Raw genomic sequence first — 12,051 nt, forward strand, 5'->3', positions numbered from 1 at the left:
ACATTAATAACAGTTATTAAATTGGAATCATGTCACGGTACGGCTCCTACCCCATCAAGTCTGTGTCCACGCGTCTGTGTGTCTGTATTGCCACGCCCTCTTGTGTTGTTCACCTGATCCCTCTTGTGTGTAATTGTCGTGTGTATAAGTCTCGTTTCGTATCATCAAAGTTGTCGGTGTTTGATCCAAGTAGTCTGTGTTAAGACGTGTATGTTTCATGTGTAAATAAAACGTATGTTTATGTTCGACGTGCCTCGTCCCCGAATCCTGCTTAACCCTCGTCCATCACAGAAACACCGACCTACCAAGGATGCCTGGGAAAGGCAAAAAGAAGAAGGGAAAGAAGGGAAGTCAACGTCCTCCCACAGCACGCGCAGCGAGGTCTCCCATGGTCTTGGGCACCCTCCTGACTCCAGGTGCAGGTCCAGGTGCAGAAGCAGGAGAGGCGTACGGAGCCCGGGTGGGCGACCTGGACTGGTACAACAACTTCCAGTACTCGGAGTCGGACTCTGTGGACTCATAGTGTCCAGTGGAGAGGCCTTCCCTTATCCTGGCCTCGCTCCAAGGAACTACCGGGAGGGAGGAACCCGCTGAACAATTTTGGGGTGGCCCTGTGTATGGCCCGGGATCGGACACTGCAGAGTGCTGCGGGGAACAGCCGGACCAAGAGGACCAGTACTCGGAGATGGTTTCTGCTGGGTCCTACGACCCATGCCTGGACATTCATAGGGGCTACATGGATTATGGAGAGACAGAGGAGTGCAGCGACGTATGTCTGTTGTCGGAAAGGGGATCCGATCGTGAGGAGGAAGCTCCAATGGAGGTAGAAGAGGACCCTCATAGGGATCTTCCCTCCCACAGTGATGCCAAAAGCTCACAGACCAAGGAGCCTCCAGCACCTAAGGCACCGCCCAGGGCACACCGCCCAGGAGCGAGCAGGCTAACCCGGTTGGCTAGCAGGATGTGGTCGTCGTCGGTGAGGACACTCCCTCCCCTTAAGGCGAAGAGCCCCAGAGTGCATGCGCCTATGCCGAAGCCTCGTGAAGGCAAAAAGGCAGCGGCACCAATACCTGCACCAGAACCGGGAGACACAGCTGGTGCGCATCCCGACACACATGTGCCGAAACCAGGACAGTCACCGCTACCTAAGCTGGCGAGGGACAGTCCCCACCAGGCTGGTCGGTCTCCGACCCAGCCGATGACTGGGGGACTGGCTGGAGTTCCTTCCCCCTTCCCCGGACTAGTGAATGTGTGTGGTGGTGTTCATGTGCCTGTCCCTGTCACCGTGTCTGTCCCGATTACACTAAATGTATCGGTCACTTTGTTCCCCTTTCTGTCTGTGCCTGTGCCCGTTAGTGTATGCGTCCCTGTGTCTGTCATCGTCTTGGTCCCTGTCCTTCCCCCACTACCCTGTATGCACTGGCCCGTGGCAAGTTGTCTGGTCCTCCAACGTCACCTTTTGGTGTTGGTCTCGGGGCCGCAGCCTGGTAGGTTGGCGCGCCGGAAGTTGCGCCCTTGAGGGGGGGCTCTGTCACGGTATGACCCCTCCCCCCTCAAGTCTGTGTGTGCGGGTCTGTGTGTGTTCGCGTCTGTGTGTCTGTATTGCCACACCCTCTTGTGTCATTCACCTGATCCCTGTTGTGTGTAATTGTTATGTGTGTGTATAAGTCTCATTTCGTATTGTCAAAGTTGTTTGATCCAAGTAGTCTGTGCTAAGATGTGTATGTTTCATGTGTAAATAAAACATATGTTTGTTTGACGTGCCTTGTCCCCGTATTCTGCTTAACCCTCGTCCATCACAAATCAGCTATAAGCCCAGCAGATGCATGAAAAATTATTACATCAAACTTACTGCACCACTGTAAATTAAGAGGAAAACCATTATAAATATTCTGTTAAATGCAATGTATTATTTTTGGATTATTCTGCACATTTAAAGCAGTATGTCAGTTTGTGTGCATGGGTATTGCAGATGTACTTTTGGCATTTGCAGCACACAGTGTTTGTTTCATAGTCCTACCTAAGGGGAAAGCTTTGGCATTTCTTCCGTTTACCTGCCCTGGCTAAATCCTCAGGTGGCTCATGGTAGATTCAGCCCTCTGAATACCTCTCATGATTGTTGCAGAGGCTGCTGTGTGGGGGAGGTGCTCCCTTCTTTGAATATAGGGGGTTACTCGTGCCTTTCCCAGCTGCTCCAGGAACACCCTCCTCTTGTTAATCTTACCAGGCATCCATTTCGGGTTGTTCTTATTCCAGAAAACTAATGCATTGTAAGCAGACACATCGATGATGTTATAAAGATTACCAGCAGCCAGCACGCAGTCCTCCTCCTGCAACTTTATGTTCAGGTTCTCTACAGCTTTGTTTTTGCCGTATTCCAGGATAATAACCAGCTTCCTGTCTTCACAATGGCTGATCTTAGCATCCTTGTGCAATGTACTCATGAGGAAAACATTTTTGTTTCTCTTTGGGCAACAAGAAGCAAGCATGGTAGTGGGGGTAAAGGCAAACTTGGAAGAAAAGATGTCTCTCTGCTTTGTTGTAAGGAGTGTAGCAGGGAGTTCAGGCTTGTTCTTTTTAACTGTGTTCCTACCATGGATATCATCATCTTCAGTAGCTGCTGGCCAAGTTCATATGACATAACAAAATTGCCACACATAACAGTGTGCCCCCTCAGACCTTGAGGAACAACATGCATCCCTTGATTCTTCTCTGGGACTCCACCCTTCAGCTTCCCTGTGTACACTTGCATTTTCCAAGCATAGCTGGATTGTACATCACAGGCAGCCAACATCTTGTTTCCATACTTCAGTGGCTTGCAAGGCATGTACTGGCTGAAAGGACAGTGACCTTCTGACAGACACAAAGAGAGACAGATCTCAATATCAGGGTCACAAAAAATATAGAAATTGTGTCAAATCAGTAAAAATACAACTAATAGTAAAATATAAATGTATTACAAATAAAAAGTTACATCTGAATGAAATCTGTTGCTTATCTATTGTGACTTCATGCCATGGATTGTAAAGACAGGGTAGACGCTCCACCCACTTTTCCTACACATCCCGGAGTGCTTATCTGGTTTATCTGAGACAAGTTGTACAGGTCTCAAGTCACGGTTGTGAAATCTGAGAATTCTTGAAAAAGTGTGAAACACCTTCAGAGGCATTGTGGCACAAAAAATTGCCCTTCCACTTTCAGCATCCCAAAGACTGGATGTGGCTTCCCTTCAGGATCTGTATACACCACCCAAGAATATCAGACCTACATAGGCATGCAGGTCAATGGCATCCATCTTCTTCCAGTCTTCTCCATACTTGTGGAAACCCTGCATATTTGTCATTTCAAGGATGATCTTTTCAATGTCTGGTGTAATAAAGAGGCAGAAGGTTGAGGCAAAGTCCTTGGCATTGGACATAACTAATCTTGTAGGCCCTGGACTCATTTGCATTATATTGCGTGCTGCCAGCCTGCCCTGATCAACAAAGGGTGATGAGGACCAGAACAAAGCTTGTTCTTTGACAAAAATGTCTTTCTCAGCTTGATGGTCTTCATGGAGTTCTTCCTCATTATCAGTATTATATTCCTCATCATCATGTTCTTCAGATATCTCTTCTTCCTCTCTTCCATTATGAATTTGTTCCTCCTGTATATCTGAAATCAGCAGGTCATGGACCTGTTGGACATTGAATCATTTGCTCTTGGTTTCAGCAAAAAGAGAAACTGGGGTCCTGACATGAGCGTTGCCATTTGTAGAAATATGATATAATTCTATAATTTTCCATTTCATGTGAAAAAACGATGATAATGCGTAATGAGCTACTTTGAAACATTGATAGTGCATGAGATTTTTTTTTCTTTCTCAATTTGTGTGTGTGAGCATTAAAAGTTTAAAAGCTCAAAAGGTATGCCTTTCTCATGGGAAAAATGTGTTCCCACAAGGATCAGGGTCAGTTGTGAAGTTGGGGGATGGATAACACTGTAAATTCACAGGAAAGTATTACTCGAAGCATCTTTTATTTTCTCTTCTCTCCCTTTGTGTATGAAAATATATTTGAAATAAAATAAACAGGATATTTTATATTTATACTATTTTTATGCTTTTTTAGTTGTTATCAATAATTTAGTAATTCAATTTGCCTATAGATCATTTAGTAACTGCCAGGTCAAAAATGAGCCAAATAACCATTTCTGAGCTATCTTTGTAATCTAAACATGTTCAGCTTTCATGAAATATTTTAGAAAGCTTTTTTAAACTTTATATAAAAGGCATGATCATTTCAGGAAAAGTCAATTTCATGCATCAAACAATTATTCCGTGTTTTTTCCACAGTTAAGTCAGAACGGGTCATTTTTGACCCGCAACACAACGAAGACAGACACAATAAGATAAGATAATAAGATTACCAAACAACCAGGGAAACCAAACATACAGAATAGAACTAACTAAAGATATAAACAAACAAACAAATATAACCAACTGGCCAATGGAAAGGGGATGAAGACAGCTAGGCAGCTAATGAAACTAAACAAACAAACAAAAAGAATAACTAACAGAAGAGTACACGCGATGCGTAAACCTAAGAGAAGCGAACATGACTAACGAACACGACAAAATACAAAGGAAGGGGGATACGCATAACCGCGATTCTTAGCTAAAAAAAGTGATAAACTAGACTAAACCAGAATACATTCATAACAAGAACATGACTAAAGGGAAAACCGTACAATACTTGCGTATAACAATGAGAGCATAACCTAGGCCTAGCAAAGCGAGAAAGCACAACAGACGACGGAACATGAGACGGGGGAAACAAGGCTTAAATAGAAGAACAAACAAAGAGAGGAGGAGACAGGGAACCAGTTACACAGACGAGAACAGGAAAATAATGAACTAAGTCAAGTAGCATGGAAACGGGGAACGCTCCTGTATGCGAGCGGGACATTATGAATTAACAACTGTCAAGATGGAGTTTTCCGCGCTGTTCTGAATAAAACAGGCCGTGGATTACAAGGCAACCAGTCAAAGGATTATAGACTCTTGCCACCACCTGGTTCTCCTCTACGGCTTCAAAAAAGGAAGAGATTAACTTTGCTGGTGCGGTGCCGCTTCGCAACCTATTTAAACATGCGCCAAAGAACCTGGTAAGAATTGTGTGTCTATTCAAAAGAGAACGATCCTTATATTTTAAAGTTTGTTTTATAAATCATAAGTAACCGCTTTAATTACACACAGTACAACAGACTGGCTGGTTGTTTGGCGTTATTTAGCACGTTTAATCAGACCCAAGGAAAACATATGCGCTACAATCAATCAAATACTCAAACCTTTTCATACCCTTTTTGCCCCTGTATCTAAGATAATAACAGAGCAATATGTTGTATTTTGTGTTGTTTTTGAGAGGTCCCTTTATCTTTAGTTTCACAGACTATTCAGATATACAAACCCAATGTATCATTTGCGTTTGGCCAATGTGAACTGTTTTTCAACACAGACCCACCCCCTGCGGTTTCACCTGTGCATAATATTCGCGGAAAAACCAGGTTCTTGTAAATAGACTAGTCTGGACGGCAGTAATGAATACATGCAAAAAGACATAAGCGTCAGTAGATAGGTAAGTAAAAACCTAATGGTAGTTGTATTATTATTATTTTTTTGCCAAATAATAAGGCACAATAAGTGCAATCAACACCGTGACTTCAGTTGATTAGGTATGCATACAATATAGCTGTACATAACGAGTTGCCTTACATTTTACAGAGAATTATATCAAGCCAGCTAATTAGATTTTTAATTAGATTTTTTCGCTGGCTTGAAACACAGCTGGTGTCGCTATTATACTCTAAACTCAACTGACTGTACCAGAGTCCTGTAAACTGTATATTGCGTATTAGTCTTCATTAATAATCTGGATTTGACCAAGTTCAACCAAGGACAGACTCGGTGCGGTCAACCTAACTTTATACTTGTCACGAATCTGACTTCCCCACTCATCATATGAATGTAATTAGCGAGCAACGAACAAACTAACGAATAATGCGAGAATACGAACGAGTTCTGCAAGTTTGTCTTCATAGTCATTTGTCTTAATGAATGGGTATAAAGTACTTCTTAGTTTAGTGCGCCCGTGAACCAGATGGGACAGAGCAACTACGCGAAAACTGATCCATTTCACAGTTTTTCGCTATCTTGAAACACTCTCTTCAGGAGCAACGTTCCTCGGCAGTACTATCCGATTAACTGCAGTGCCTGTCGCATATCCCATTTATATAATGTATTTTTGCAAAGGTGGACAATACCTGTGTGGGTGTATTTAGGTACTATATTTAAGTATAATTTTGGTCAATCTGCAGTTTACTCAGGCATTATTAATACTAAATACTTAATTATGCTAAAAAGTGGTTGCGTACATTTTCATTTAGGCCTTCAGTGTACAAAATTACAATAATGCATGTATTTACTTAAAAAGCACATTGCAATTCATATTTATTCATTTTAAATATAAAAGCTGAAAATTGTCGATTAACTTTATCTGAAATCGATTGCCGAGGCTGTTAAAATATTGCTTGAAAACCTGGTTTGAAAAAAGAGGACAGAGAAACCTTAACTGACCCCGACATGCAAGTTGCAAAACGCAGAGAAAATAAATAAGGGAGACGCTGTAAACAGCATCATTGTCATTATTATTGGGGTCCAGTCACCGTACGTGCTTATTGTGTATATATATTGTATATATTTTTATTGTTATTCAGACACGAAATTTGATCAATAGGTAGTAGTCCCTCCACAACGCCAGACCGATTATATGATATAATATGGAATATAATGCACATTAACGTATTCCATAACACTATGTCGTATTTTATTTTATTTTTTTTTTCAGTATTACAAGTACTACTTATATTTTAATGGTTAGTATTTGCTTAGCTTTAAATAACAGCATTTCAACAAGACTGCTTATCTCTTGAAACATATTTGTCCCTATTGTTTTTACAGGTTTTTTTTTTGTTTGTTTGTTTTGGGTTGTTGTTTTTTTTTTGTTTGTTTTTTTTTTTTGGGGGGGGGGTTTGGTCACTCGTTTTACCATCATAGTGACACATCCTCTGAATGTTTCTTGGGCAGAGAGATTAAAACCTGTTTGTTAAGTTTTTCTGCTGGCTATACAAAAAACTAAAAGGAGAGCAATATCATCCTTTTTTATGTAAACATTTTCCATTCACATGGAGCAAAGATATGATAAAAATGTTCACCCCTATGAAAGTCTGCGCAGTGCTGCACTGAATCTATATTTAATCTTAAGACCCTCTTGATGACTGTCCCACACTAAGGGGCTATAATATGAAAATAATGTTTTATTTACAAACAATATTTGTAAACTCATGATATATTTCTTATGGACTATTTGCATGTGGGAAATTAGAAAATTTCATATCATAAAACAACCATATGTGAATATATGTTCTAGTTATTAGCATATTCAGAAAGTAAAATCACCATCTGTGAATGGTCTATTTATTAGTGTATTCAGAAAATTAACAGGAACTGCTTGTACTGATACAATTATAATATTTTGTTTCCATCTGCAGGTCTTTTTCTAGATTGTGGATTAAGATGCGGAAATTATGTTTTTTTTATGTTTTCTCAATCACCATTGCTCCCATTGTACTGTACTACACAAGGAGATAATCACCACTCCCACTGTCCTTCAGTAAGGATGCCTGGACTACACCAGGGTCTACATAATATCAGGATATGTATTGTAGTGGTGTGTGTGAATTTATTAATTCTTTCTGTTTATTTCTAAATCTTTGCCTTTTCTTTTATATCATTGTATAATAAAAAAAGGAGGTGTTTTTCTTGGTTTACCTCTATTTACCTGTAGAAAGTTCAAAGTGTATAATGACAGAGCATGCACAACTCATTTGATGGATTTGTGACACCAGATGTTTTGTGTGTTTCCTGAGAGAACTCCTTATCTTGATGATTCTTATGCTCTGTGTGACTCAAAGTAAGTTTAATAAGACCAGGTGCTTTGTACCTCTCCTGGGGGAACTGGGTGACTTTAGGTAGGGGCACAGTCCTTGTAACCTTGTAATCAAATTGCTTTTTATCATAAAATGACCCATTTTATGTTCCACAGAGTGGGTGCCCCACATGGAGGCAGCCATGTTTAAAATAGATTTAGTGCAGAATCTCCTAAACATCCAGGGTAGAGTGCCTGTAAATTGTCTGTTTTACTGAATTATTGTTCTTTTAACACTTGGATTTACCAATTCACAGAAACATCACCTGAGTATTTCCAGTTTAATGTGTGAATGCTTCAGCCCAGCACAGAGCTGCTCCACTCTTGAGTCCTTTATGCAGATGTTATTCATTTCCAGCTATTTTAGGGAGTAGTTTTCTGTGTGTAGAGCTGATGTGAGTGATTCGAAAGACTCCTCAGTAAGATTACAGGAAGTTAATCTGCAAAGATGGAATAAATACAGCATGAATCACAGATAAAATAATTCCCAATCAGACAGTTTTTTTTTTATTAATCTGTCTATGTTAAGCATGTTATACAACACTCTAACATGATGATATTGATTATTGATACACTGATCAAAGCACAGGCCTGTCACACTTCCAGTCTGTCTCAGTGCCTACAGCTAATAAAAATGCCTTTTCACATTTTGAAATATTAAGTTGAAATATTTATTTCAAATTGAAATGAATTGTTTAATCAGGTTTAAAAAAGGTCTTCCCATCTGGGCAAGTGCTCTATGCTATTGAATAAGAGTGCTTGGGTAAAACCCCTAATAATAATCTCATGAACATGTGTAACATGACTAAAAATGATAAGTTCCTCTGGATAAGAGCATAAGGTAAATGTAGTCAGTTCAGTTCTATAATACAGTTTAGTAACACTCATACAAACTTTATATACAGCACAGTATGTGTCTAAATAAACTGCTTTGTCAGTGGAATTCATGATACTTCAATTGCACAATGCTTAGATGTTAAAAATGGACATTAGGTTTTGATGTTCAGCATAGATGCTGCTATTTTTTGAGATGTTATTATCCATTGTCTCTCCATTCACAAACCTGATTGGTGAAGGCTTTATAACCTCCTGCCTCTCCACCCACAAACCTTTTTAATACTTGTAAAACTGCCTCCCAATTAATTGAGGGCTCTGAGACACACCAACATGGTTTAGAATCGCAAAGTGGTTAGAAAAAGTGTTCAGAGGCCAATGGACACAGGACCTTAAACGCAAATAAAATAAATCAGGTTATATATGCTGATAATAAAAAAAGGAATGTATTTAAACCAATATATTCCATAATCCAGAATAATCCATTTGACTCATGCAGGTGTTTTATCCAGTCATCAGTAGTAAATTAATATAAGCAGCAACCAAATATCATACCAAAGTTGTGCAAGATAGTCACTGACACTCATTCAGGAGGAGTTATCATAAATATCACCTTTCATCTTTCCCCTCAGCCAACAAGACTAACTAGTTATACACTCACAGTCTGTCATATGGTACATGTGTAAAATGCACATAGCCTACTATATGTTCTGTATAGTAAACTGGGTTCCTGTGTTCTGGGCTTTTTTTTTTTTTTTTTTTTTAAATTTAAAGGTTGGTATTGGCTAGACCTAAGGACGCATAGGATGTGTAATTGTAATAATGTTACTCATTGCATAGTGGAGTGGGGACATCATGTTCTGCCCTTCCTTCTTCAATTTTAGGAAATACAACTTCACACATTTGTTTCTCTAACATTACTGGCCCAAGTGCCACAGGGCGCGGTGCAGGACGCACAGACTTCCTCTTTCGTGCAGAACATTTATTGACATTACACATTTAAGACAAAGGTGGCGTTTATGTATTACATTCACAATGAACATAACTAAACACTTAACATTAAACGATAAACACCTGAACTTTAACATGGGACAAACTAACATTATGGCTACAATGTTATGGAACACATGTAGCAACAATGACCAACAATGGGAGCACACACAGACAGGGGTTTAAATAGACACAAGACATTTAACATTAAGCCCTGTGCACGTGTGTGCAATCCCGGGGGGGGGGGGGGGGGGGGGGGGGGGCGTGGTTACACCACAAACATCGTACATGTGGATCCCCCTGCACACGGTGGGCTGTACCACATGATTTATGGGGGAGGAGCATTCCATGATAGTTTGCCTGGAACCTTCTGAATAAAAGAGATTACCCAAGCTTATAACCATCATGTTTTCCTATCACAAGTGGATGATTAGTGCACATATAGATAACAAACATCCCGGTTTAAATAGAAGTTACATTTGACATTTGTATAAATTTTTGGTAGCCACTCGATCCAGTATGAGTTGGTGCTATTGTGTTGTGCTTTCTGTTGTGTTTGGTTAGAGAGGGTGAGAGGGTAAGTTTTGTTTATATTATTGTGCCATTACCTTCCCTGAGGTAATGTTGTATTTATGACAATCAAACCTCCAGCTCTTTCAAACAAGCTGTTCCAATTGTAAAGTTGACTTTCAGTTTCAGAATTTCAATTGAGTGTTTGCCAAGTGTACATATAGTAAGTCTACAGATAATGATTAAATAGAACAGATCTTACACTATGACCAATGAATAGGGTGAGTTATTATAATAATAAAATGTCTTAATGTTTTGTGCATTCTTGTATCCCTGCTGTTTAAAATAAGCAAGAGAATTCTACAATTAAGTGGAAAATAATTTATAAGTAATAATATATAAGTAATTCTGACCTGAGTATTTCCAGTTTACATTGTGAACTCTTCAGTCCAGAAGAGAGCAGCTCTACCCCTCAACTTGATATTTTATTGATCCTGAGGTGCAGGTGTTTCAAAGATGAAACTTCTGATTTGTAGAGCTGAACCCAATGTTTCAATGGACTGCACAGAGAGATTGCAGCCAGTTAATCTAATAAAATATCTGCAAACTTAGTGTGCATTTGGAAAAATCCAGACAAAATAATGGAAAACTTCAGGGGACTTGTCTTAATAATTTTCAGCCATGGAGTACACTGGCATCATTTCATGAAAATGGCCAACGACATTTATGCCTTGTCCACATGTACCTATTGAGCAATAACCAGCCGGCAAACAGCCAAATATTTTTAGTTTCTTTTCTCTATTTATTCCTACATGTCCCTGTCCACAGCCCTTCGCTTATAAATAAGGCTTTGGGCAAGACTGTGCCACATCATTCTGATGTTCATCATTCTCATCTTACTTGCAAGGCCAAAGCTGTGAGGTAATAAAATGATATTGTAAGCAGAAAATAGGGATGGTCCAGAATAAACTGGTTTCATGCAAGAAAGGCATCTGTAGGCTTCAGCCTAAATCCTCAGGAGACCTCTTTGACAGGCCTATAGGGGCCTCAGTCAAAGGGAGAGCCTTGGTTCAAGGACGGGACAGCTGGCCAAGCACCAGAAGAAATAATATGGACATCACCGAAAGAACCAATAGGGGTAGCTGGTGAAATAGATTATGATCGCCTTTTTAAAAAATAGAAGTAGTCCAGGATGAACTTAATGGTACCAAGAACTGGTTGGTGTAAGTATTAAATCAATTTGCATACATTGAATAATGTATGGTTTGGAGAACATTAGTGGAACCTGGCCAAGTGTTTTCTGAAAAAAATGAAAATGGTTATGCAGAAAATGTATAAAAGGTGTGTCCACCTGAGACTGTTAGACATTTTCTGGACAATGCCTCATTTGTAACATTGAGCTCAGAATAAAGATGAGACCAGTTCTTCTCTTCAATTAATTACAGAGTCTGCATCTTTATTTCTATTTAGTGTGTATTGAATAAACAGACTTGAATTTCGGAAGATACAGGAACAACAGCTGCATCCAGGATTGCATAATTACCTGTTAGGTTATTTGTCCTACTCAAGAACTTCTTTGATTTGCAGCTCACTCTGCGAATCTGCTTTGTGTTTCCTGTTTAAATAAACTGGCTGCTCCACTTGCACCTAGCTCGCTGACTCCAGCACCGTGTCACAAGCAAGGAACTACTGA

General features: G+C 39.9%; 1 pseudogene; it reads right to left on the reverse strand.

Moving 5' to 3' along the window:
• Positions 1 to 7,591: 7,591 nt before the first annotated feature.
• LOC145651998 (NLR family CARD domain-containing protein 3-like) overlaps positions 7,592 to 12,051 on the reverse strand; it is a 59,354-nt pseudogene continuing 54,894 nt past the window's right edge.

This window comes from Electrophorus electricus, chromosome 18 (assembly GCF_041902795.1).
Source record: "Electrophorus electricus isolate QZ-2024a chromosome 18, ASM4190279v1, whole genome shotgun sequence".
Classification (NCBI taxonomy): Eukaryota; Metazoa; Chordata; class Actinopteri; order Gymnotiformes; family Gymnotidae; genus Electrophorus; species Electrophorus electricus.